This window comes from Doryrhamphus excisus, chromosome 16 (genome assembly GCF_030265055.1).
Source record: "Doryrhamphus excisus isolate RoL2022-K1 chromosome 16, RoL_Dexc_1.0, whole genome shotgun sequence".
NCBI lineage: Eukaryota > Metazoa > Chordata > Actinopteri > Syngnathiformes > Syngnathidae > Doryrhamphus > Doryrhamphus excisus.
This window is the reverse complement of record NC_080481.1, coordinates 13,445,388-13,472,095: the sequence shown is the minus strand read 5'-3', so window position 1 is coordinate 13,472,095 and position 26,708 is coordinate 13,445,388. Positions and strand designations below refer to the sequence as shown.

General features: G+C 42.4%; 1 protein-coding gene across 14 annotated transcripts in view; it reads right to left on the bottom strand.

Annotated features, from left to right (window-relative positions):
• The window catches only part of LOC131104684 (nuclear receptor coactivator 3-like), a 55,117-nt gene extending 30,173 nt beyond the window's left edge, over positions 1-24,944 (bottom strand). For 4 of the 14 annotated variants that reach the window (XM_058052155.1, XM_058052149.1, XM_058052142.1 and 1 more), the window contains exon 1: positions 24,806-24,935. The gene's annotated coding sequence lies outside the window, so the exon portion shown is untranslated. Of the gene's footprint in view, positions 1-6,980; positions 7,146-15,146; positions 16,311-24,249; positions 24,777-24,805 lie in introns of those variants that run through there. The other 10 variants (XM_058052150.1, XM_058052143.1, XM_058052144.1 and 7 more) reach the window with 7 other exon arrangements.
• Positions 24,945-26,708: the final 1,764 nt, after the last annotated feature.

Sequence of the window (26,708 nt, the reverse complement as noted above, 5' to 3'; positions counted from 1 at the left end):
CGTTTGCAACAATATTGTCGTAAATTATTTATTTTCTCCGACTGGTCATGTGTCGCACAGGTGCATTTATTGTTCGAAGTCCATAGATAACATGCTATACCTAGACAGTGAGCTAATCATGCCTGTCCGTAATGTAAACCTCTAGATCAGGGGTCTCAAACACGCGGCCCGCAGGACACTAGTTTGAGGCCCCCGCCTTGATATGAAAGTTAAATGTTAGTGCGGCCCGCGCAAGTTTGATATGGATGCTGTATGGTATCATGTACCCAGAAAAAATTATTACGTTTGATTAATGTTCATGTTAAAGGTTAAATAACTGTTAATAGTTATCCTCCCTATCCGTGTGGAAGTGGTAAGTTTTTGGCTTTTTAAGTTTAAAAGGAAATAACTTGGAGGCTACCGTTTAGGTCGCTAGTTTCGAGTTAGCATGTGTCTCAAGACCCTGCAGTTGCGCAATATGTTGTAAATAAAAAGAGTATAAATGTGACTATAGTCGTGTTTTGTCATGTCTACAGGGCTCTAATAATGCTTTGTTCATTTTAATCTGAAAAAAAATAATTTGTCTACCCACCAACTATATGTGGTTTCTTAAGTTTTTATTATTTGCCGTTTTATTATTATTATTATATTTGTTTATTACTGATTGATTGATTTTCTTAATTCTTGATTTGTTTATTTATTTTTCATCTTATTTTGTGTAGAAAAATAAATATTAAGATATTTAAGAACAGTGGAATGTTTTATCAGAGCTTTTATTGTAGAAAATCGGAACCAAAGCAAAGTTTATTCATTTTTCTGTTTTTAATAAAAAAAATAAGAAAACCTGATGCGGCCCAGTCTCACCCAGACCCTAGCTCCAGTGGCCCCCAGGTAAATTGAGATTGAGACTTCATCAAAACGTTATGCTCTTTTTGTAACAAGTTCAAAAACTGACAAGACTACACAGTCGAGCGGTATAGTAAGTGAAACAAAAAGGCCTCAATGGAAGACATCAATTATGCAGGGGCTGCACATTATGATAGCATGGAGGACCATTTCTGGGAGTTAATTAACACTGAGCTGAGAGGCATGGCTGTCATATCTCAAAGCGATGGATGACATGAGCTTCGGTGACTCGAGGGTACAAGCTTTGATATAAATTTGAGTTAGAAAAAAAAAAAAACAAGCTTCCTATATTGTTGTTAAGCATAAGCATATCAAGGCGATATAAGCACAGGGAAAAGGGGGGGGGAGGGGCAATTTCCAGTCCAATTAGTGCAGCACATCAATCAATAAACCACTCCCTTTCATCTCAAGTGATGCTCGTTTTGCGACCATGGCAACAATATGGCACAATTACACAAGTACTTCATTTACGGGAGACGATAATCTACTGCTTTGTGTCCATTTATGAATTTATTTTTAAAAAATGTATATTATAAACAGTTAAAACGACATTTACGGATTCCCAACCCACCATATGTACACCGATTTTGCGAGCTGCCCACCCGTTCCCTCATGCATACAGCATGGCTTTTTAAAATGTCAAAATAAACACCGCACGATAAAATCCCTGTGTAGTATCTATATAATTGTTTAGTTGCAACACTGACCTTTCCACTTGAATGACATGTAATTCAGCCTAAAGGCTTTTTTTTTTATGTTCTGCTATGTGCTTGAGAAAGGGCTGACGGGGAGGGGGTCTTCAGCTGCCTGCAAGCTGAAAACACGCTGCTAAATGGCTCAGTGTCCTCTGCATGTGTGTCCTTTTGAAAAGGCAACTATAAGCATATTCTGGGATTGATTACAGGTGTTGCTCATTTTACGAGGTTTCATGGTTACGTATGTATATACTCCCATAAATTATGAATACTGTACAAAAAAGGTTATTTACAGTATGTTTTAAAATGAAAATATATCCATTACCAAAATAGTTAATTAGATCATCCATTAATCATCCATTCATCGATTAATTGTTGCAGCTATTGTCACAATCTGACTAGTTTGAATCCATTACAAATGCACTTCTGTAAAATTAAGTAAATACTTAATAGTCCCTATAAAGTCCATAAGCTGTGTCATGTTTTGCGGGTCCATACTATTTTTCTTTAGTGGAGGAGGGGGCAAAATTGCTCTAGATAGTAAAGGTTGCCGACCCCTGCCCTGACACTGGACCGAATCAATATGAACCAAATACAAGTAGTTAGGGTTTTGTGCACAATATATTAGAAAAGAGGCAAAAATGTCATTGTTTTTCAAAGTTCTGATATGTTTGAATATCTTGTTTTTACATAAAACACAAAAATGGCATTGAAGATGTTGCTACCATCCAAGACTAGATGTTCGGCGACTACCAAACAACGGACATTAAAAACACTGCCTGTCACCCACTCATGAAACAATGTTCTAATCTTGTCTCTTGAAAATGAGCTTTAATTTCATGTTGTGCTTTGCTTTGTTTTATTCACAATACATAAATAAATACAGTATTTAAATAAACACCAGGATTGTGGGAATACAAGCCGTGATCCGTGGGGTTTGAAAAAGGTTGGGCACCCCCTGGTGTAGTGCATATTCGACCAGTAACTCCCCACCCCCCTATTTTTGGACAGTATGGGGGGAAAAAAGACGAATTGTGTACAGTACATCACATAGAGCTGCACAGACACGAGCACACTCTTGGTAGAGCATCTAAATCACATTCGCTGCCTGCTTGTCATCCATCACTCCCACAGACAAAATAACATGGCGGCCAGGCAGGGAAACTGCACAACAACATGCACAGCGTCAGTGTCAGTCACCACACTTTAATGCATATATATAGTAACTGTACTTAACGTTTGCCGGGTTAGAAACCACCTTTCATTCACATGGACCTGGCTTACGGTAATGATAATGGTAATGGTTTTATTTCATTTGAACATGTATCAGATTACAATTGAATGCATCCCATAATCAGTTCACAGTTCCACATGTCCAAAAAGGAGTAGGAAGAAGCAAAGCTTATTAAATCCTACCCCTCCAACTGGTACTTTTAGAATCAGTAACTGTTACATTTGTTCACTTCCTGCTTTCCATAATACAGTTTTTTTTTTTATATAATGTACTGGTGATATGACCATACAGTGACATTATGTGTACCATAGTAAGTGTCAATATAGTGATATGTATAGCAAATCATGACTGGTACAAGGGGGCTGCACGGCGGTCTAGTGGTTAGAGCGCAGACCTCACAGTTAGGAGACCCGGGTTCAATTCCACCCTTGGCCATCTCTGTGTGGAGTTTGCATGTTCTCCCCGTGCATGCGTGGGTTTTCTCCGGGTACTCCGGGTACTCCGGTTTCCTCCCACATTCCAAAAACATGCTAGGTTAATTGGCCACTCCAAATTAGTGTGAATGGTTGTTTGTCTATATGTGCCCTGTGATTGGCTGGCCACCAGTCCGGTGTGTACCCCGCCTCCGGCCCGAAGACAGCTGGGATAGGCTCCAGCACCCCCGCGACCCTCGTGAGGATAAGCGGTAGAAAATGAATGAATGAATGAATGAATGACTGGTTCAAGACTCTTCATCCTTGTATTTAGCAAACATTAACTGCTTGTATTGTTTCTTGAATTGGCTCATTGTTTGAGTTCATATATATGAGTTCAATATTTGGTTCATTGATTGATTATCAATCAATTTTGCCATTAAAGGCACTCATCAAACAGTGTGGGAAGACCCATTTTTTTCTCTCCCGTGATTCGACGGTGCAGTGAGGGTGCACCCCCTCACCTAATGGGAGTGTGTGTGTGTGTGTGTGTTTTCAATCTAAAAGGCTGTCTCCTGGGTGAGGTAATTAGCTGGCAGAGTACAGAAGGGGGGTGGGTGAAATGAAGAGGAAGGCTCCAAGATAGATACAGCCTTCCAAAACCGCGACGCATGCCATACATTACGAGGCCATATGGTGCCCCTCGCTGCGAGGAATCAGGAATCGGCAGAGAAACGCTGCTCAACTCGACTCGTACCGTCTCCGCTCCCCCCCAACCCCTTTTCTCCAGTAGCGTCTGTTTAAGTCAATAACATCCGCTGTCTCATCTCCTAACTCAGCAGTGATATTATCCTACTCATCCTCCTGCAGCTTCGTTTTTTATCTCATCTCGTACACCCGTTTTCAATCTCGGCCGGACCTCGGCTCATTGTGGCCTTTAATCTCAACCAAAAAGGATTAGTTCAATCGCATTATAACCTGATGGTTCCTCTGTGTGCCACCTGAATGATGATAGGAATGTGCATGTGGAGAACAACAACAGGATGACAGGTATTGCTTATATAGTATCAGCATGTCTGCAAAGAGACGTTTAAGAGACGTTCATTTTCAATAAAAAAAAATAAAAATCAGCCCGCTTAACACACATACACAAACCGGACCCCCACCCAGGGTGGTTTGATGTGTAATGAGAGAAACCATTACCAGTAAAAATGGGCTCTTCCCGCCCCACTGCTCAGCAGTCAGAGCGGCGGTTACAGGGTCTATTTATACATCCGCTCCTCAGATTTTCTTTACCGTGGAGCAGTGTGTGTGTATATGTGTGTGTGTGTGTGTGTATGCGAGTGTGGCACACGCTCAAGTACATTCCTCATGCCCTTCTCTCCCCATGTCTTCCTCTGCCGCTTCTCTCGCTATGTCTGTACTCCCATCCCCCCTCTCCGCTTGTCTCCTCCCTTTTTGCACCCTCCCCCCCCCCAGCTTTTTCCTGCTCCCTCCCTCCTTTCCTCTCGCTCATCAGACTACATGCAGCAAGGCACAAATTCATTGGGGATAGAGAAACAGAAACAGAGCTGGAACCATACGAGGGGGTGTGTGTATGGGGGGGTGATACTTTGCACCGAAAGGAAGCAAAAAAGTCGACTTAACGATGGAATAACCGGGGTTGAGGGGAGGAGGAAGGGGATGGAAGCTGACTCTCGCTACAGTGATGGGCGTTCCTATGCCGGCTCCTGCGAGGTCAAAAGTTTACCATGGTTTTAATTTCACCTTTCCTCAGCCAATCAGAGCGAGTCTCTTGGCTGCTACGGGAACTTTGACCCACACACAGAATTTCACTGTAAAAATCCACCGCCAGTGTTTTGCCTTTAACTCATAATTGTTATTTCTTCACTGATTAGTATTTTTATATTGATTAATATATCATAAAGAACGCTAGCGATGCACGAGTTAACGCCAATGCCAAGTGAAAATACAGCCATTATAATATAGTAGCATGTATAATATAATAGTATTTTGATCAACTGCAGAGACACACCCCGGTTACTATCAGCGTGCTCCGCAGCAGGGTGCATACGTGTGTGTGTGTGTGTGTGTGCGTGCTGTTGGAAATTGCATGTGAGGTAAGAGTGTGTGTCTTGGAAGGGGGAGGAGGCTGCAGTTTGATCATAGCATCAGGAAGGGGAGGGGTGGCTCTGCAAAGTGAGCAAGCAGAGTCAGCATGGCTGTTGAATGGAAATGCTTCAAGCCTGTGTGTATTTATGTGTGTTTTCAATTGCCTCTCCACCTCATACTTTGTGTGTGTGTGTGTGTGTGTGTGTGTGTGCGTGCGTGTGTGTGTTTGATTAATTAAACAGCCACGGCCACAGAGGCTACCTGTTGTTTAATGCTGCCTGTTGTTTAATACAGCAGCGGGCTACAGTTCAGTATTGGTGGCTAAAATGTGACATATGATCACCAAAACTGCAGTTATCCTGCATATATCAGACAGTTTGTATTGTATGTCACGACTCAAACAGAGTATTACAACATATTGTATGCTAATCGGAGAAATTTTCAACGTTAACCAAAAAACACGCTAACCAGGGTGGATGCTAACTGAGGTTCCACCGTATTGCCATGTTCCTGCATGTCTGTCTTCCTTGTCTCATCCTAACTACCAAAGAGGCAGAAATAGAATTCACTATGCGAGTTGGTTCGGCACCTAGATGCTTCATAGAACAACAGCCTTCTATAATATGGAGTGAGACCTCTTGTCAGTCATACAGTTGCTTTGACTTTGACGGGGAGGTAGGGCTGCTAGCATACACACACAGAAAAATCAAACAGTGTATTAACAACACAATGAGTCTTGCGCCATATCGTATGCTAATCGGAGAAATTTTCAACATTACCCAAAAAACACGCTAACCAGGGTGGATGCTAACTGAGGTTCCATCATATTGCCATGTTCCTGCATGTCTGTCTTCCTTGTCTCATCCTGACTACCAAAGAGTCAGAAATAGAATTCACTATGTGAGTTAGTTCAGCACCTAGATGCTTCATAGAACAACAGCCTTCTATAGGACGGAGTGAGACCTCTTGCCAGTCATACAGTTGCTTTGTCTTTGACGGGGATGTAGGGCTGCTAGCATACACACACAGAAAACTCAAACACAGTATTAACAACACGATGAGTCGCGTGCCATATTGTATGCTAATCAGAGAAATGTTCAACTTTAACCAAAAAACACGCTAACCAGGGTGGATGCTAACTGAGGTTCCATCATATTGCCATGTTCCTGCATGAAAAACATTAGACAGTACGAATTGCCTGTGGGCAAAATACATGACAAAAGGCAATTCCACAACTACTGAATGAAAGATGACATATTAAAGGATATATTGCAGTATTATATGTATAACATTAGTGGTTGATTTAGTATCAAAAAATGTTGACAGTAATATTGTTTAGCATCAATTTCTGGGAATAAAACATTTGTTTGTACTGTCATATTTTTTCCATTGTACTTTTCTTAAACTGAATGTTAAAATCTTGTCTCATTTTGGTCTGGTTTTGTCAGTTGGGTGTCTAATGTCAAAGTATAATCTGTCCAGAAAAACAGTGGTGCTCTTAAAAAGGTTTGATTAATTCAGTAGATTTTTAAAAATGAATTGAAAGCCCAATTCCCGATGAAGAGAGACAAAAGCTTAGCCTCTCTCTGACCAGTAACAACGAATAAAAGGTCTTCTCTGTGTTTCACATAGACATATTACCTTACATCTCAGTCTTTCTGCGTCAGTGGGCTTCCATCAATCCTTCTCCAATTTTGGCCCCTTTCTAACCAATTCTCAGGTCTCAATGTGGGGGGGGGAAGCTCAGCGGGCGTGTGACACTCAGGGACGGTTGGTAATGTTGTTGAAGGTCGGCGTTGACAGCAACTGATGGCATGGTAAGAGGAACATTTTATCAGTCTAACGTTTTTTTCTTTCTGATTGAGTATCAGGTAAATAATGCCTCGCAGCCACAAGATCCATGTGAGGTGCTTTTTGTTCTTCTATTTATCCTTTTCATGGCAACATGGAAGCAGGGGTCTATCCCAGCTGACTTGAAGTCAGAGATACCTTAGATACCTTAGACTAGTGTCCGGCGGGCCAAATATGGCCATGTATGGCTGTGTATTGAAAAGTGTGTGAATGTTCTTATTGAAATCGCAAGGAATAACGAACGAAGGGTCTGGTTGCACAATGTATATAGTACGGAAAAGTACACATCAGAACAGGGGTCTCAAACACGCGGCACGCGGGCCAAATGTGGCCCGCAGGACACTAGTTTGAGGCCCCCGCGCAAGTTTGATATGGATGCTGTATGGTATCATGTACCCAGAAAAAATTATTACGTTTGATTAATGTTCATGTTAAAGGTTAAATAACTGTTAATAGTTATCCTCCCTATCCGTGTGGAAGTGGTACGTTTTTGGCTATTTAAGTTTAAAGGAAATAACTTGAAGGCTACCGTTTAGGTTGCTGGCTCTCTAGTTTGCGAGTTAGCAACAACTTGAGACTGTGTCTGGACAGGTGACCAACCCAAGCAATGAAAATACCAAAAAATGTCAAATTTGAGTATGAAGCCACTTAGTATCTGTTCTATTACATTTAATCATACATTGCAATGGCATCCAGAAATATCCACAAAGGTTAATCTGTCAATTTACCACAATCTTTGAGGTGAAATGATAAAGTTCTGTTCAGGATGTGGATTATCAGTCCCACCCCCGGTAGGATCATGTAACAATCTCACAACACGACATCACTCTGCACAACATTATTCCCATCTGAACACCACCGGACAGAGCTAAAGGTCGACCCAGAAGTGTCCTGGAGTTAAATTATTAACGACTTGTTTTCTTTTTCCACCCTGCCCCCTTGCTCATCCTCCTCATCTGTACAGTCTTTCTTTCTGATTGGTGTTTACTCGTGCTGCCCTCCTTTTATCCCACCATCCAAGCCGTCTCCCTTTGACCATTCTGCCTCTGCACCCTTTGCGTTCTAGTCGGTGCCGTGGATGGATCCTGTACAATGTGTGTCACAATCAAATCTACACAGAGTGAATGGCGTCGCTTGTTAATTAACTTTTTGCACTTCATTATTTCTACCGAGCGTAAGGCGGGCTCTTCTGGGGAAGTGAGCTAAGAAAACAAAATGAAAATATACATCAGAAGCTCTGAGAGAGGAAAAACGCCCACCGTTATTGGTAGCCAAAGCTAATACTAAACACCCAGCATCCTTTGTGATTGGATACATATACAGTAAAACTCGGATATATCGGATTCAATTGTTCCCACTGGTTTTGTCCGATATAAACGAAATCCGTTATATGCATATACCGGAAAATGTCCGTTTTACGCATATATCGGATTTATATCCGGTATATGCGTAAATCGGATTTTATCCGTTATAAAAAGGCACTTCCTTGACTATGTTTCCAATGTACCTGGACGCGCAGGCAACGCTGCAAACGCTGCAAATGACGTCGTATAGCGGCCTGTCACGATTCGGCGAATCGGAGCGCCACGATGCGGCCATCCGATATATGCGAGGGAAATTTAATGGAAATGCATTGGAACGGGACTGGAGATTTTGTCCGAAATAGGCGAAATCCGTTATAAAAAATCCGATATATGCAATGAATTTTTATTGGAAATGCATTACAGAAAAATTGGTTCTTTTTTATCTGTCCGTTGTGAGCGAATTTCCGATATAGCCGAGTCCGATATATCCGAGGTTTACTGTATATATATATATATATAAATATGGATGGGCGGCACGGCGGTCTGGTGGTTAGTGCGCAGACCTCACAGCTAGGAGACCAGGGTTCGGTCCCCGCCCTCAGCCATCTCTGTGTGGAGTTTGCATGTTCTCCCCGTGCATGCGTGGGTTTTCTCCGGGTACTCCGGTTTCCTCCCACATTCCAAAAACATGCTAGGTTAATTGGCCACTCCAAATTGTCCATAGGTATGAATGTGAGTGTGAATGGTTGTTTGTCTATATGTGCCCTGTGATTGGCTGGCGACCAGTCCAGGGTGTACCCCGCCTCTCGCCCGAAGACAGCTGGGATAGGCTCCAGCACCCCCCGTGACCCTCGTGAGGAAAAAAGCGGTAGAAAATGAATGAATGAATAAATATGGATGAATACTGACGGTAGACAGTTGGCCCAAACAATAGCCGTTAAAAAGCCCCTTGAGAAAGATATCACCGCATCTTTTTTTTCTCAGATTGCATGAAATCAATATTTATATTCTGGTCCCATTCCCCCGCAAAGAGACTGTCACAGTTGTTTACTACGATGTAGATCTCACTGGACTAACAAGTTTGTTGTGAAAAGGCAAAAAAAAAAAAAAAAAGAAGAAAGGGGAGTGGAGAGCCAGCGATAAAGAGCTGATCCAAACCAAAGATGCACCCTATGTTTCTTTCCATCTGCCAGCATGGCAGAATTGCATGCTAAATGCAGTAATTGTGCTGAGTGGTTATGAAGAGGTGGAATTCAGCACTTTGGTTGAATCCTAAGCCAGTGTCTTGTTTTGTGTCACAGTGAGATTCCCAGCAAGTCATATCAGTTTTCCGAGTCAAAGACAAGCAGAAACAACTAAGGACCTCTGTGACATCACACCAGCGACTCTGCGAATCAGGAACGGAAGCGGAGAGACGGCCAATGGGATGGAAATTCACTTGGCTCGGCACGCTGCTCCAAATCAAGGTGATGAGGTGAATGCAGTGGACCTTGGCGTCTCCATCATACTATGCTGAAATGAGTGATGCTGCTGACACCCGGAGAGAGAGAGAAACTAGTGGAAGGAGATGAGCGTGTGTGTGCGTTAGGGGCAGAGCAATTGAGGAGGAGTGGCGGCAGAGGGGAAGGCAGGACGGGGTTGAACTGAGTTGAGGAGGTGGTCATGTAACAGGCGGGTTCAGGCAGAGTTGAAGCCGTTGCCTCGCTGGGGCTGCATCTGGTAACATTTACCTAAACTTCTGCCCTGTAAAGGTTTTTGTGTGTGCGTGCATGGGTACGTAAAAGACAAATCAAAGGCATGAACTTTTTACAATGGAAAATGAGTAAAAAAAACACAGAACATCCCTTCCTTCAGCCATAACATCTTCCTCTGGGGACCCCATTTACAAGAGAATAGGGCTGGAATCATTATTCCAATAATTCCAGTACCTCGATTACTAAAAATATTAGATAGGATTAAAACTGTGCGGTAAGATGCACATAACTTGCCACCTATTGTATTTTAAGTCGCTATGTTGTGTGGAACTCCATTGCGGAAATAGTTTTTTCTCATTTACTTGTTTGTTAATGTATTATTGCGAGAATAAATGACTAGTAGTCTGCACGGCGGTCGAGTGGTTAGCGGGCCGACCTCACAGCTAGGAGACCCGAGTTCAATCCCACCCTCGGCCATCTTTATGTGGAGTTTGCATATTCTCTCCGTGCATGCGTGGGTTTACTCCGGTTTCCTCCCACATTCCAAAAACATGCTAGGTTAATTGGCGACTCCAAATTGTCCATAGGTATGAATGTAGGGCCCTATAAATTCCGTTTTATTTTTTCCCAAATTCCGTTTTATTTTTTCCCAAATTCCGTTTTTTCCGTTTTAATTTTTTGGAATTCCATTTTTGTTTTACCTTTTACTCATTTTACCACAAAAGAGTGCGTTTTAATAATGTTTATGAATAAAATGCACACTAATTAATTAGAAATGAACTTACATTCATTGAGGCGACACAATATTGCACTTTTCCTCAATACTTTACTACTGCATCATGTAACACAACATTGCACTAGGTACTTCAAATAACATATTAAAAAATATCAAAGTGCTCAACCAGCCTTTTCTCTTCAAGCGAAAATATACTTTACTTTATACAAAACACAGTCAATTTTTTAACATAGAACATATTAAAACAATCTTTTCCACAGTACATAAAGTGCATCAAAACAAGGCAAAATCCTCGACGAAGTCTTTTCTTAAGTCCGCTGACTTGAACGAGGCAGTAACGCATGTCTGTCCGGGCTCCCTGCTAGCGTTAGCGCTATGCGTTTCTTTTTTTTTTTAGATGACTTTTGGATAACAAGTGGTCATCACATGTGTTTTTTCGCTTCCAGTCAACTGAGTGTTGACAGAAAGTACAAAATAACATGTCACCAGATACATAGAAGTCACCTGGGTACTGCTCGGCTCTGTATTTCGGCGTTAGCGTGGTATTGCGCAACTTCTTCGCAGACGGGGGGAGTGCCATGTTTGAAAAAGGGCGGTAGGCAGGTATTGTGTCACATTGATTACCGACCTCCGGGAACGATTCCCCAGGTTTATGTTCCTCTTTCTCATGAAAACAGCATTTCCGCGATATTCCGCATTCAAAATAATTTCCGTTTTTATTGTCCAATTCCGCGATTCCGTCCGCGATTCCGTGAACGCGGAATTTATAGGGCCCTATGAATGTGAGTGTGAATGGTTGTTTGTCTATATGTGCCCTGTGATTGGCTGGCGACCAGTCCAGGGTGTACCCCGCCTCTCGCCCGAAGACAGCCGGGATAGGCTCCAGCACCCCCCGCGACCCTCATGAGGAAAAAGCGGTAGAAAATGAATGAATGAATAAATGACTAGTAGTCTGCACGCCCTACGAATGGTTAGCGCGGAGACCTCACAGCTAGGAGACCCGAGTTCAATCCCACCCTCTACAATCTTTATGTGGAGTTAGCATGTTCTCCCCGTGCATGCGTGCATTTACTCCGGTTTCCTCCCACATTCCAAAAAAACATGCTAGGTTAATTGTCCACTCCAAATGGTCCATAGGTATGAATGTGAGTGTGAATGGTTGTTTGTATATATGTGCCCTGTCATTGGCTGGCAAACAGTCCAGGGTGTACCCCGCCTCTTGCCCGAAGAGAGCTGGGATAGGCTCCAGCACCCCCGCGCCCATTGTGAATATAATGAATAAATGACTAGTGGTGTCATTGGCTTAGGTTTTTACACTGTTACCTTGAATTCGGCTGCCATTTTTAAAAAAAATAATTGTCTCTTTTTCAGCTCGACGCTAACTAGTAGTAGCGCTATGAAATAAAGCACTATACATATGGTCAATGTGGTGCAAATAGACGATCGTTGCTTCGTCGAGATGCTGCTTACAGCTGCAAGGAAAGACATCACTAGGAACTGGTACAGACTGGAACCTCCCACCCTGAATCAATGGCTGGACATTATAAAAAGAAATACGGACAATGGAGACACTGACTCATTTATTACTCCTGAAGAGCGTGGGGGCACAGGGCTGTACAGTGAGACTAATTCAGTTGCATATGAGAGTGGAAAAAATAAAGGAGCACGGATATGCTCATCAAATAAGTCCATACAGAGTGAACAAATTACAGTACAATTTTATTGCACCTATATACATATCCATCTTGTGTACCGCATGCTGGAGCCTATCCCAGCTGTCTTCGGGCGAGAGGCGGGGTACACCCTGGACTCGTCGCACCTATATACAGTATACAGTCAATCTACAAGTCTTGTACAACTTTTCTTTGTTGTCTGAAACCGTACAAGCTAGCTAGTAATGTAATTGCATGTGATTTGATGTCATGTTATGTGACTATATGTGTTGTTTAGTACAGTATGCTTAGTATGTACAGGATGTAGCATGCCACGCTACAGTATGTATGATACATTCATGCCATCCATAGTCGTAGGGAGATGTAGGGTTAATGACTATCACTGTGTTTATATGCACAAGTGTATTACTGTGTATGTCATGGTAATGGTAATGGTTTTATTTCATTTGAACATGCATCAGATTACAATTGAATGCATCCCATAATCAGTTCACAGTTCCACATGTCCAAAAGGAGTAGGAAGAAGCAAAGCTTATTAAATCCTACCCTTCCATCTGGTACTTTTACAATCAGTAACTGTTACATTTGTTCACTTCCTGCTTTCCATAATACAGTTTAAGGTTTTTTTTTGTTGGTTTTTTTAAATAATGCACCTCGTACCGAAGTACGATATGACTATATGGTGATATGACCATCCAATAATGGGTACCATAGTAAGTGTCAATATAGTGATATATATAGCACATCATGACTAATTCAAGACTCTTCATCCTTGTATTTAGCAAACATCAACTGCTTGTATTGTTTCTTGAATTGGCTTACAATCAATAACTGTTACATTTGTTCACTTCCTGCTTTCCATAATACAGTTTAAGGTTTTTTTTTGTTAATAATGCACCTCATACTGAAGTACGAGGTGATATGACCATCCAATGACATAATGGGTACCATAGTAAGTGTCAATATAGTGATATATATAGCACATCATGACTGGTTCAAGACTCTTCATCCTTGTATTTAGCAAACATCAACTGCTTGTATTGTTTCTTTAATTAGCTCATCGTTGTGCATTGTTTGAGGTCCTTACTCAATCCATTCCATAGTTTGATTCCATGTAGGGCCCTATAAATTCCGTTTTATTTTTTCCCAAATTCCGTTTTATTTTTTCCCAAATTCCGTTTTTTCCGTTTTAATTTTTTGGAATTCCATTTTTGTTTTACCTTTTACTCATTTTACCACAAAAGAGTGCGTTTTAATAATGTTTATGAATAAAATGCACACTAATTAATTAGAAATGAACTTACATTCATTGAGGCGACACAATATTGCACTTTTCCTCAATACTTTACTACTGCATCATGTAACACAACATTGCACTAGGTACTTCAAATAACATATTAAAAAATATCAAAGTGCTCAACCAGCCTTTTCTCTTCAAGCGAAAATATACTTTACTTTATACAAAACACAGTCAATTTTTTAACATAGAACATATTAAAACAATCTTTTCCACAGTACATAAAGTGCATCAAAACAAGGCAAAATCCTCGACGAAGTCTTTTCTTAAGTCCGCTGACTTGAACGAGGCAGTAACGCATGTCTGTCCGGGCTCCCTGCTAGCGTTAGCGCTATGCGTTTCTTTTTTTTTTTAGATGACTTTTGGATAACAAGTGGTCATCACATGTGTTTTTTCGCTTCCAGTCAACTGAGTGTTGACAGAAAGTACAAAATAACATGTCACCAGATACATAGAAGTCACCTGGGTACTGCTCGGCTCTGTATTTCGGCGTTAGCGTGGTATTGCGCAACTTCTTCGCAGACGGGGGGAGTGCCATGTTTGAAAAAGGGCGGTAGGCAGGTATTGTGTCACATTGATTACCGACCTCCGGGAACGATTCCCCAGGTTTATGTTCCTCTTTCTCATGAAAACAGCATTTCCGCGATATTCCGCATTCAAAATAATTTCCGTTTTTATTGTCCAATTCCGCGATTCCGTCCGCGATTCCGTGAACGCGGAATTTATAGGGCCCTATCCATGTTGTTTGAGTTTAATTACAAAATTTTCTAATCGACGGAATTTCAAATTGCTCCTAATTTTTGTTCTGTGCTTCTATTTTATTTATTTATTTATTTAGGAGCACCCGAGCGCCTCGTGAAAAGCTAAGCGTACAGCCCTGTGGCGGCAAACAGGGAGAAGTGATCCCGAGGGATTTCGCAGCCATAAGAGAGGGATGGAGTGCTTGGAGGTAGATGACATAAACACATCATTTACTGCTTTATTGACAAAAATAAACATGTCAGTGGGACAGGTGGAGGTTTCGGTGCATGTTCACCAAACAGCATGTCACCAAAGCGCTTCCTGTTGGTCACTTTGGAGCTGTTTGTCACATACCCCCCCCACTCCCACCTCTAGCATGCAGACTACAGTATGTGCAGCATGATGCTCAGTTCAGTGCTGGATGAACGACCTTGAGCAGGCGCGCAGGGTTGCGTTGCTGTGGCAACCAAGCCTCGTGCAACCAGTAACAGCTGGATGCAACAGCACTCACTGAATTTTTGCGGGAGTTCTCTCTTAACAAAACGACTCTTCCCTTCTTATTTTCCTTCTCCTCCTCTTCCCTTTCGTCACAGTCGGGCCATCTGTCAGCTCTATTGCACACAAACACACAAGAAAAATTGCTATCACTTACACAAAAGAATAAAGCCTGGTCACACGATAACTGGAACTCTAACTCAGCATCAGTACTGCGCTTCGGATATATGATTTTGTCCTGTCTGTAATTACATACAAAAGAGTGAGAAAACGCTACCACAAGGAGAAGAAAACACCAAGAAGCAGGCACCGCAGACAACTAACAAACCCAAACTCGCACATAAAGGCATCGAGATGGCCACTTGACATTCCTCTCACAGAAAAATGAAGCGAGCGAAGGGAGACATGAGCCGAACCGATGAGAGGCAGGAAAAGTGAAACAAACAAACTGAAAATAGTTGCCCTGAAGTTGTGCACAGCCACACTTCTTCCATGTCAACTTGGCACACATATAAATGTCTATTATTAGCTATTTTCATGAATTAACCTAATTCCCAGACCACAACTACCACCATGCGTAGTTGTAGTAAGTAGTAGAAGTGGGAAAAACCAGCACATTATATTCAGAAATCATTACTACCACATGCAATTGTGAACTTCTGAAGTACTGTTAATTAATTATGGGTGTCCTGATCCAATATTGATATCGGATAATATCAACCTGCATATAAAATCATCAATATTGGCACTTTTATTGGATATAAACAGTTCAGTCCAGACTCCGCCCCAGCATGTCAATGCAGCAGCAGTTGGATAGAGCCCACGTGGTCACAACAACAACAGCGTGTACTAACACGTTAACAGAGTAGCAAAGACTAGAAGTGATGTTGGTCATGTGTATGTCTCGTTAAAGTCTGACAACGACAAAGCCAAGTGCAAAACATGCCATGCACAAGTTGCCCGTGGGTGGCACAGAACCGGGGAAATTTAATACGACCAAACTCATTGCACAATTGAAGCTGTGTGTTGTATGTAGTGGTTAGAGCGCAGACCTCGCAGCTAGGAGACCAGGGTTCAATTCCACCCTCGTCCATCTCTGTGTGGAGTTTGCATGTTCTCCCCGTGCATGCGTGGGTTTACTCCGGGTAACATGCTAGGTTAATTGGTGACTCCAAATTGTCTATATGTATGAATGTGAGTGTGAATGGTTGTTTGTCTATATGTGCCCTGTGATTGGCTGGCGACCAGTCCCAGGGTGTACCTCGCCTCTCGCCCGAAGACAGCTGGGATAGGTTCCAGCACCCCCGCGACCCTTGTGAGGAAAAAGCGGTAGAAAATGAATGAATGAATGAATGACACTGGAAACTACAATCATGACAAGAAGTCATTAGCTATAACAGAAATGGTCGGTGGTGCTTAATTCAGCATCTCAAACCTTACCATATGTTAAGCGTATCTGCTACTACATTGTTGATAAAACTATACCATAGATGCATAAAGAAAAAACTGGGTCAGTTTTTCCTCATATCTACTGTTGCTGGTTGTTGTTCTCTCTCAACACTCCAACAAAATGAATAAAAGTATGAATGATTCGATATTCGATATAATACGATATTCAAGGTTTGGCAGTAAATTCCCACACGGAAGCCAGACAGCACAGCAAGTATAAGTGCAACCCCCAAACAAAGCAGCTGGTGTCTACTTCTGGCTTATTCAAGTACCCATTGCTTCAGAAGAAAACAAACATTAAAGTGTGAACGACAAATGCGCCACTAGACACGTGCGCTGATGCAAAGCTTGAGGCACAATCTCCCACTCTAGTGTGCGTGACACTTTGTAGCACTATCCTTAAGTATGGCTCGGCTCCATATTGGAATCAAGTATCCCGCAGTGCATTCAAAAGTACTTTGCAGACTCAATTACTATATATATACTCCACAAGTGGCGGCCGGGTAAATACATGGTAAGCATGCATATCTTAGTTGAATGATTAGTAGTCAATAGTTAATAGAGAATATATACATTTTTTTTAATGTCTTTTGTCTACCGCCAAGCCCCTAGGGGGGAGTTCATCCACACATACACTTTAGGAAACCCTTTCAAGCCATTAATGAGTCCATCAGTCTGCTTTGATCCAAGATGTTTTAATTGCATGCGAGCAATGAATTCATTAGCAGCACGGAGAAAATAATCTGAATCGCCTTCAAGAGGGTTTATAAGAGCTCCTATTGCCAACTTCGGCACAACCTGAAGGTCTGAGGGATGCTCCCAAGACTACAAGTCTTGGACACTTACTTTTATGATTTTATTCATTCATTCATTCATTTTCTACCACTTTTGGTGCTGGAGCCTATCCCAGCTGTCTTCGGGGCGAGAGGCGGGGTACACCGTGCACTGGTCGCCAGCCAATCAAAGGGCACATATAGACAAACAACCATTCACACTCACATTCATACCTATGGACAATTTGGAGTCGCTAATGAACCTAGCATGTTTTTGGAATGTGGGAGGAAACCGGAGTACCCGGAGAAAACCCACGCATGCACGGGGAGAACATGCAAACTCCACACAGAGATGGCCAGGGGTGGAATCGAACTTGGGTCTCCTAGCTGTGTGTCCTACATTTTCTACCGCCTTTTCCTCACGAGGCTGGCAGGGGTGCTGGAGCCTATCCCAGCTGTCTTTTTGGGCCAGAGGCGGGGTACACCCTGCACTGGTTGCCAGCCAATCACAGGGCACATATAGACAAACAACCATTCACACTCACATTCATACCTATGGACAATTTAGAGTCGCCAATTAACCTAGCATGTTTTTGGAATGTGGGAGGAAACCGGAGTACCCGGAGAAAACCCACGCATGCACGGGGAGAACATGCAAACTCCACACAGAGATGGCCGAGGGTGGAATTGAACCCTGGTCTCCTAGCTGTGAGGTCTGCGTGCTAACCACTAGACCACCGTGCCGCCTGTGATTTTATTATTACAAAAATGAGACCTAAAAAAAAGTGTAACAAAAACTACTTTAAAAAATATGTTATGGGTCAATGCTTTTGGCGGTCAAATAAATGAGACTGAGAGACATCAACGACTAAACAGCAGGACAACAATGAGACCCCTCCTACATAGAGCCAAATCAATGCGAGCCAGTGAAGATTAATTCCTGTTTAACACATCCTGACACATGGAGAAAGAGCCTCAACAACAACAACAACACAACAGTTCAGTCGTCACACTACGGCTGACGGCGAAGGCAAGGGACATAGGGGAGAAACACCCATGAGAAAAAAAAAAAGTGAGAATGGAATAAAAAGAATGTGGAGTGTTCCAGTCAGAAAGCTTCCTGATTTTACAGCAGCGGGGAAAAGGACTGAGGAGAATGGAGAGAGGAGATAACAAAAGAATACAAAACAATGGAAGAATTCGAGGTAGAATTCCAGCAAGAGGCTCCACCTGGGCCCCTCCTCCCTTTTTGATACCCACGTTCCCCTTCATTTTCACAAGCTTCCCAGGCTGGATCCCTCCCCCCCCCCCCAACTGTATGACCAAGTCACCAGCATCCCTTTCTGACCTCTGTAGCCTTTTTGCCTCCATTCAGCAAACATTGGGCATCATTAGCCACGTTTACATGGACCCAAATATTCCGGTTGCATTCGGTTTATTTGCTCAAAGGGAAATAATTTAACCTTTGTATACAACTCATTCCTAAAGAAAAGTGCCAATCCGAATGAATATATAATCGGAGGGGCGGCACGGCGGTCAAGTGGTTAGCGCGCAGACCTCACAGCTAGGAGACCAGGGTTCGATTCCACCCTCTGTGTGGAGTTTGCATCTTCTCCCTGTGCATGCGTGGGTTTTCTCCGGGTACTCCGGTTTCCTCCCACATTCCAAAAACATGCTAGGTTAATTGGCGACTCCAAATTGTCCATAGGTATGAATGTGAGTGTGAATGGTTGTTTGTCTATATGGCGACCAGTCCAGGGTGTACCTCGGCTCTCGCCCGAAGACAGCTGGGATAGGCTCCAGCACCCCCCGCAACCCTCGTGAGGAAAAAGCGGTAGAAAATGAATGAATGAATGTTTTCGGAAAGGTCATTCGGAAAGATTCCGTTCGGAAAGAGAACAACTCATGTAAACGTGGCTGTTGTCAAAACTGTTTTAGGTGTCCCTGACTTGTAAAGTAAAAGTAAACAATAACAACTGACATTTTTTTGTCCAGTCAATTGGTCAAATAAAAAAGCACGTATAGTGCATCCGGAAAGTATTCACAATGGTTCAATTTCTCCACATTTTATTATGCCTTATTTCATTATCATATAACTTGTATGCCTGTTCTAAATAAATCAAACCATTCCCATGTTCATAGTCTTTGCCCCGGTGCTGAACATTGACCTCTTTCCACTGATCATCCTTGAAATGTTTCCACAGCTTAATTGGAGCCCACCTGTGGTTAATCAGTTGATTTGAAAAAAACCACACACCTGTCGATGTGAGGTCTCGCTATTGACAGTGACTTGTCAGACCACAAACCAAGCATGAAGTCAAAGGAATTGTCTGGAGACGTCCAAGTACCAAATTTGAGTACATAAACCTCGCTTCCAAAACCCACGTGAGCACCATGACTTCCGGAAGACGTTCGGAACCACCAGGACTCTGCCAAGAACCGACCGGCCATCTTGGGGGAGACAGGCCTTAGTCGGGTAGATGTCCAAGAACCCAATAGTCACTGTCAAGTTCTTTTGGACTAGCCTGCACTTGAAAAGTTTGAGAAGATGGACGAGGACGCTTTATCAACTCAACTCCTGGAGATTTTCGTGAGTTTTATTTCAAATTTCCACTATTTACAGCATCACAGGTTATGTTAAATCAAAGATGAATAGCCTTAAATTACTACAAAGTTGGTAACTTGGGAAAAATAGTAGTTGTTACATACAGGTGGTCTCTCCCATCTTCATTTTGTTACAATCATTTGAATAGTCATCATATTACTTTCTGTTGTATACGCCCTTTACCAATTATTTACTTTGTATGGCGGTCGAGTGGTTAGCGCGCAGACCTCACAGCTAGGAGACCAGGGTTCAATTCAACCCTCGGCCAGCTCTGTGTGGAGTTTGCATGTTCTCCCCGCGCATGCGTGGGTTTTCTCGGGGTACTCCGGTTTCCTCCCACATTCCAAAAACATGCTAGGTTAATTGGCAACTCCAAATTGTCCATACGTATGAATGTGAGTGTGAATGGTTGTTTGACCCTCGTAAGGAAAAAGCGGTAGAAAATGAATGAACCTCCTAGTATCATATAATGTGTCATAGTTGTGTCACATGGGTATTGAACAAGTCATCATAATAGCCATCATCATTTGTATCAGCGGTTTGAGAGGTAGACACACTTTAGAACGGTCATAAGAATTGTCATCTCCTTTAAAGAATACACGTACTGTCATATAATGTTTACTATTTTTAACAAATTCTACCGAACAGTCACTCTTGACTGACACAGTTCCATCATTCCTCTGTGTAGACGAACCTTCCAGAAGGTCACCCGACCAATAGTATCCTCGACAGTGAAGCATAGTGGCGGCAGCATCAGAGAGAAGCAGATCTATGTGGAGGGCAGTCCTAGACGTATCTGGCCTACAGTGCATGCCCATATAAGGTAACCCGACTCCCTATGATGTCACAAACAGTCACTGTTAGAAAAAGCTCTCTGAACCCGAGTGTTCAGAGCCATTCCAAACTTCTTTGACATCTCACTTCCAAATGCGCAAACGTCATGATCTGACACTTTGGCATCGTTTAACACGAGAATACAACATTCGAACTACATTTATAGGTCAGAAACGTGGAAAAAGCACCCTTTTAAACTTGTATACGCCCTTTACCAATTATTTACTTTGTACAACCTCCGAGTAGGGCGGCACGGCGGACAAGTGGTTAGCGTGCAGACCTCACAGCTAGGAGACCAGGGTTCAATTCCACCCTCGGCCATCTCTGTGTGGAGTTTGCATGTTCTCCCCGTGCATGCGTGGGTTTTCCTCCCACATTCCAAAAACATGCTCGGTTAATTGTTGGCGACTCCAAATTGTCCATAGGTATGAATGTGAGTGTGAATGGTTGTTTGACCCTCTTGAGGAAAAAGCGGTACAAAATGAATGAATGAATGAATGAATATATTTTCAGTGAAAGTACAGTAAGTAGCTTTTGTTTTAAAATATAAAAATAACACAATATTAATATGAAAACATCTCTTGGGGTTAAGTGAACAGTGGTTAAACCTGCTACTTCTCTCATTTTAATACACAAACAACAGTGTACTAATATTTAACAAAAGATCAGGTGTAACCAACGACTCTTCCGTGACTTTACCGTCTCAAAATATCAACTGATCAACCGTAGAACACTTCTCTGTGCATTCACTATGTTGCCAACAGCACTAGAAAAAAAATCACTCTGCAAGCCCACTGGTCCTGAGAATACACGGGTACCATTTAGGAAGGGTTGAAAGTAGAGGTAGCGACATCACTTCATGGTATTTTCAATCAAAGGCGACATATTTTTTTGCTTGTTACCGTATTGCCAACTTTGGGTCTACCATGGCCTAAACTACAAAAAAATAGGTGCGCCAAACTTGAGACAACACTCGAGCGGACATTTATTCATGTGTATATTTTACACAGACCGCAGTGAAACTGTACATTTCCATGTGTCACACAGCGATTTGACTTCCTGCAATTAGAATAGGATCTGATATGATGTTGACTAAATCATCTAGTTGACTAGATCATCGTTTTCAATGAAACGGGGTGAGAGAAGTTAGTCTGAGGTGTCGCAGCTTTCCACTATTCCCTTTTAACATTTTAACATGGCCTGTTGTGCCTTTGATACGACCTCTGAAGCCGGCAACTTTGACAACCCATTCCGTGTCATGGCTGATCACAGAAAATTCGCTTTAACAGGCTGAGTGAAAGGGGTTTCGAACATAAATAGCTGTTGTTCAAACAACTGTGTGAACATAAGCCAGCCAATCATCCTACAGGTGCGCTACAATTAGTGATCTCCTGTGCTCCTGTGAATTGTATTTGAATTTTAATCATTAAAAAAATATATTGTATATATGTGATGAAGTTTAACCGTCCTCTTGTGACCCGTTTTACATTTTAATGCATAAAAAGAATCACATAACATTTATTGCATGAAGGAAACTCTATTTCAACAAAATAAAACCCAAACAAATAATTTTTTACTACATTTTAAAATGGTCTGGTTGAAATTATGACCACTGTATTGTTAGGGTCGGTTTCGACCCGGTTATAATAATAATATGACTATAAAGCAATATTTTGAGTCACAACCGAAATCATAAGTATACAATTAGCCAACACAATGACAAGCAGCTCCTCTTCTCATCATGTGTACTTCAGGGGATTCTCATTTTGACCGCTTTTCCAGTATACCAGTAGAAAAACAAGGTCCAGACATGTGAGGGGAATTCACTTATTTGATTGGCTGATTTCACATTTACAATTTGGATCATGGAAAGAACGGCAAGAAGTACAGTGAACCAAGATCTGGATCTGTTGTGCTTTTTGATTTCAGTTTATACTAAAGTTCTGTTGCGGAAAACAATAACTTTTTCGACCTTTTCTTAACGTTAATATATATATGGGTTAAATTCACCCAAACACCATAGATGTGATTTAATACTAAAATGAGAAAATAAATAAAACTAATTTAAGAGATATGTTCTATAGCCCTCAGTAATAGCCAGGTAACAAAATAACCTTCAATTTATTATTATCATTTTTTTAGGTTCATTTTACCATTTTTGGAGCGGTATAATGACAAAAAAAGGCCTACATGCCCACACCAAAAGTATTAAAACCAACATTTTCATGGATGTGGAAGCCTAAGAATGTAACCAAAACATGAGAAGCAAATTTGATGATAACTTATTGTTTTTATTGTATTTTATAGCTGATTTAATACATGGGTCAAAACCGACCCGTTAACATAAGAGATAATACTAGAAAACTAACACAAGAGGAAGGTTAATAACATTATTCATTCATTCGTTTCTACCGCTTTTCCTCACGAGGGTCGCGCGGGGGGTGCTGGAGCCTATCCCAGCTGTCTTCGGGCGAGAGGCGGGGTACACCCTGGACTGGTCGCCGGCCAATCACAGGGCACATATAGACAAACAACCATTCACACTCGCATTCATACCTATGGACAATTTGGAGTCGCCAATTAACCTAGCATGTTTTTTTTGGAATGTGGGAGGAACCCGTAGAAAACCCACGCATGCACAGGGAGAATTGAACCCTGGTCTCTTAGCTGTGAGGTCTGCGCGCTAACCACTCGACCGCCGTGCCGCCAGGAAGATTAATATACAACATTAATAATACGTTATTATATATCATATAACTTGCTGCTGGAACCACCAGAGAACTCCTGAACTGCATATCATAACAATGCCAATAAAGTTTGATTCAATTCTAACATAGGCCTTGTCAATACAGGATAATAACCGTTAACTGAGAACCTCCATACAGCTGTCATTAAAAGGACAAATTAATGTAATTATGCCAATTATGCTGAAGTGCATACAATGACGTACACATATGAGGCAGACTATATATTTCAGTTCTCTTTGCGCACAACCGGTGAGCAAACAGTGCAAAGTAGGCGCAGATGATCAAGCAGTCTTCCACACATAAACGCACATCCACACACAGCTTCGGGCATCAAACCAGCGAGATCCAGTGTTACAGTGGAGAGTGTCTGTGCACGGCCACTGTGCTGCCCCCTGCAGATATGCAAAGCGAGACGCCTTAAGGAGGATCCAAACAGATGACAGACACAAACGGGGCAAAAAAAACCAAAAAAAACAAGCACGTCTTTTGCTCTTTGACCTCCTGTATTTGCACGTAAAGCGACCGCGATTCAATGCACAAACATGCACTTTGGAGCCAGACCACTTTTTTTTTTATGTTATTGCACCCCTGCAAGACTCCAGCTGGCTTACAGACAGCCAGACAGTCCGCATCTTCACATATCACACATACATTAAAACACATCTTAAACACGATGCATATACTCTATCTTTTCCACGATCGAGTGCGCACCTTTTGGCTCCATCACGTCGACAACCGCATCGTTGCACATCATGTCTGCAAGGCTGCCAAGCCGACCACCACCACCACAACACGGCCAAGGCAGGCTAAAAATGTGCATTTGTGCTCTCCAGCCGGTGGCATGCGTGCATGTGTGTCTACAAATGTGCGCTGAGAGAAAAACAAAAAATAAAGCGTGCTCTTCCTAAACTTTGCGACATATTAAAGCGGAAGCACTTACCGCCAGCAGTTTGTGTACAAGGCACACACACACAAGCTTGCGTGAAGTTCACTTGGTTAAATAAAAGATACAAAAACTGAATTCAGTCAAATTGGAGATTTATATGAGAAACTATGTACAGTATCTCACATGTAAATATGTTTAGTGTCATTTCCAAGAGTGTGCACTATGCCCTCCGCACTGTACGGATACCAATTTGCGTGCACTGCCGCAGGGAACACAAGTCAGCGGGCTACATTTCTTGCCCTCTAATCGCATCGCAAAACCAAACACAAAGTCAAGTTAAATTCGTGTCTGAATGCCAATAAAAACCCACATAGGGATTACCTTGTAGACGTATCTCTCTACCGGACTAATATTTCTTCTTTATACCATGAACTCTCCGCCATCTTCAGTACTGTTTGTTTAAATGAGAAACACTCCCGGAGCCGAAAGAAGCCAGTTCTGTAAGTTGAGGTATTGCGGGTGGGATTGTGGGTAGTGAAGTTTATTTACTGGAAACGCCACGCTTCCTACGTGTCCTGCCAACCAGGATATGGACTACAAACAGACGACACCACTGTACCGGGCGAAGCAGGGGGAGGTGAGAAGCTTTCTGGGGGCGTTCGCTGTCTGTCTCGCCGCCTGCAGACGGGTGCCAGAGACGATAGCAGGTCGGCCAAAGGTGACAGCGTGTGAACCTTCACTTGACCTCCAGACACTTAAAAAAAATGTTGCCCATTAAATGACCACCACAGCAAGCTAAACGTGAATAGCAGACATGAACAGTATTTAGTGCCATAATAAGCATTATGACTAATTTTCCCCTTGTTATTAGTATACCATCTGAAAACTTGTCTTTCCTTCTATTTAATGTTTAACTGTGTGAAATACTGATCATAATAAATGGAAAAAAATTAGCAGAAAATCTCATTTTTATATCGGTATAAGTCATTTTCATATCATTTCTTGTAGACCATCAAAATTCAATTGAGAACAGTTGGGAATGGACGGCAATGTTTACAAAAATGCACATCCATTCCATATTCATATGGATACCCTATAATGACGGCATTACCAACTGGAGCAATATTTCCACTATAGCCTCCTGGAAAACACCGGCATCAAACATACCTAAACCAGTTTTTGAGGTCATTAATAAGAACGGCGCAGCTTATCATTACGTTGAATATTTTATCTCTATATTAGGTGGGTTTTGAGCTATGGAAAAATCATAATAGGTCCCCTTTTAAAAACAGGCTAATTAGCACAGCTGTGCACCGTGGCTGCTCGTGGTGCGTTTGTGGGAGTGTAGGACCAAAACCGCCTCATTACACCTAGAACCTCTTTAATATTCATTCATTATCTACCGCTTATCCTCACAAGGGTCGCAGGGGGTGCTGGAGCCTATCCCAGCTGTCTTCAGGCGAGAGGCAGGGTACACACTGGACTGGTCGCCAGCCAATCACAGGGCACATATAGACAAACAACCATTCACACTCACATTCATACCTATGGACAATTTGGAGTCGCTAATTAACCTAGCATGTTTTTGGAATGTGGGAGGAAACCGGAGTACCCGGAGAAAACCCACACATGCACAGGGAGAACATGCAAACTTCACACAGAGATGGCCAGGGGTGGAATCGAACTTGGGGCACCTAGCTGTGTGGCCTACACGCTAACAATCGTCCACCGTGCAGGTCCCCAATATAATATTCATTCATTCATTAATTTTCTACCGCTTTTTCCTGTCTTCGGGCCAGAGGCGGGGTACACCCTGGACCGGTCGCCAGCCAATCACAGGGCACATATAGTCAAACAACCATTCACACTCACATTCATACCTATGGACAATTTGGAGTCGCCAATTAACCTAGCATGTTTTTGGAATGTGGGAGGAAACCGGAGTACCCGGAGAAAACCCACGCATGCGTGAACGTGCAAACTTCACACAGAGATGGCCAGGGGTGGAATCGAACCCTGGTCTCCTAGCTGTGAGGTCTGCGCGCTACCCACTAGACCGCCATGCCTCCTTAATATTCAACATTTCAAAATGTAAATTCATGCAAAACTTCAACTGGTTTTCAAATTTTTATCAGGAGTGCATGTGCCCTGTGATGTGTGACTGACTGGTAACCAGTCCAGTGTGGTTCCTGCCTCTCGTCACTTGAGAGATGGGTCTCCATCCGCTTGCAAATGAACTCTTGTGTGGTGCGGTTCAACTTGAGCCCAAATACGAACGTTACAC